Raw genomic sequence first — 2,127 nt, 5'->3', positions numbered from 1 at the left:
TAACAAAGGAAACTATATAAAATATAATCATTGGGTTGCCTCCCAACAAGCGCTTCTTTAATGTCAGTAGCTTGACAGAGGGCTCTCATGGAGCCTCACAGATACTCAGAGTAATGTTGGAACCTCCCAACACCAAACTTAGAGTTTGAATGTGGGGGTTCAACACCAAACTTAGAGTTTGGTTGTGGCCTCGCAACACCAAACTTAGAGTTTGAATGTGGGGGCTCTTCTTGACTCTGATTTGAGAGAAGCTCTTCATGCTTCATCTCTATGGTGACAGAGGGATATCCTTGAGCCTTAAACACAAAGGATTCTCCATTCACTTGAATTATCAGTTCACCTCTATCAACATCAATCACAGCCTTTGCTGTGGCTAGGAAGGGTCTGCCAAGGATGATGGTTTCATCCATGCACTTCCCAGTCTCTAGGACTATGAAATCAGTAGGGATGTAATGGTCTTCAACCTTCACCAAAACATTCTCTACAAGTCCATAAGCTTGTTTTCTTGAGTTGTCTGCCATCTCTAGTGAGATTTTTGCAGCTTGTACCTCAAAGATCCTTAGCTTCTCCATTACTGAGAGAGGCATGAGGTTTACACTTGACCCTAAGTCACACAGAGCCTTCTTGAAGGTCATGGTGCCTATGGTACAAGGTATGGAAAACTTCCCAGGATCTTGTCTCTTTTGAGGTAATTTCTGCCTAGACAAGTCATCTAGCTCTTTGGTGAGCAAAGGAGGTTCATTCTCCCAAGTCTCATTTCCAAATAACTTGTCATTTAACTTCATGATTGCTCCAAGGTATTTAGCAACTTGCTCTTCAGTGACATACTCATCCTCTTCAGAGGAAGAATACTCATCAGAGCTCATGAATGGCAGAAGTAGGTCCAATGGAATCTCTATGGTCTCATTTTGAGCCTCAGATTCCCATTGTTCCTCATTGGGGAACTCATTGGAGGCTAGTGCACGCCCATTGAGGTCTTCCTCAGTGGCGTTCACTTCCTCCCTTTCCTCTCCAAATTCGGCCATATTGATGGCTTTGCATTCTCCTTTTGGATTTTCTTCTGTGTTGCTTGGGAGAGTACTTGGAGGGAGTTCAGTAACTTTCTTGCTCAGCTGTCCCACTTGTCCTTCCAAATTCCTAATGGAGGACCTTGTTTCATTCATGAAACTTTGAGTGGTTTTAATTAGATCAGAGACCATGGTTGCTAAGTCAGAGGGGTTCTGCTTAGGATTCTCTGTCTGTTGCTGAGAAGATAATGGAAAAGGTTTGCCATTGCTAAACCTGTTTCTTCCACCATTATTATTGAAACCTTGTTGAGGTCTCTCTTGATTCTTCCATGAGAGATTTGGGTGATTTCTCCATGAAGAATTATAGGTGTTACCATAGGGTTCTCCTAGGTAATTCACCTCTTCCATTGAGGGGTTCTCAGGATCATAAGCTTCTTCCTCAGATGAAGCCTCCTTAGTACTGCTCGGTGCATTTTGCATTCCAGACAGACTTTGAGAAATCAAATTGACTTGTTGAGTCAATATTTTATTCTGAGCCAAAATGGCGTTCAGAGTGTCAATCTCAAGAACTCCTTTCTTCTGACTTGTCCCATTGTTCACAGGATTCCTTTCAGAAGTGTACATGAATTGGTTATTTGCAACCATCTCAATGAGCTCTTGAGCCTCTGTAGGCGTCTTCTTCAGATGAAGAGATCCTCCAGCAGAGCTATCCAAAGACATCTTGGACAGTTCAGAGAGACCATCATAGAAGATACCTATGATGCTCCATTCAGAAAGCATGTCAGAAGGACATTTTCTGATTAATTGTTTGTATCTTTCCCAAGCTTCATAGAGGGATTCCCCATCCTTCTGTCTGAAGGTTTGGACTTCCACTCTAAGCTTACTCCATCTTTGTGGTGGAAAGAACTTTGCCAAGAAGGCATTGACTAGCTTTTCCCAAGAGTCCAGGCTTTCTTTAGGTTGAGAGTCCAACCATATTCTAGCTCTGTCTCTTACAGCAAAAGGGAATAGCATCAGTCTATAGACCTCAGGGTCAACCCCATTAGTCTTGACTGTGTCACAGATTTGTAAGAATTCAGCTAAAAACTGATGAGGATCTTCCATTGGAAGTCCATGGAAC

At 42.6% G+C, this 2,127-nt stretch overlaps 1 non-coding gene across 1 annotated transcript; it reads left to right on the top strand.

The window, feature by feature from the left end:
• The first annotated feature begins 1,781 nt into the window (after positions 1–1,781).
• Positions 1,782–1,889, top strand: LOC130942923 (small nucleolar RNA R71). The gene has a single exon (XR_009071468.1). It is a non-coding gene; the product is annotated as a small nucleolar RNA R71 (small nucleolar RNA).
• Positions 1,890–2,127: the final 238 nt, after the last annotated feature.

The sequence above is a fragment of the Arachis stenosperma genome, chromosome 7, assembly GCF_014773155.1.
Source record: "Arachis stenosperma cultivar V10309 chromosome 7, arast.V10309.gnm1.PFL2, whole genome shotgun sequence".
NCBI classification, from domain to species: Eukaryota; Viridiplantae; Streptophyta; class Magnoliopsida; order Fabales; family Fabaceae; genus Arachis; species Arachis stenosperma.
This window is presented reverse-complemented; position numbering and strand designations above follow the sequence as displayed.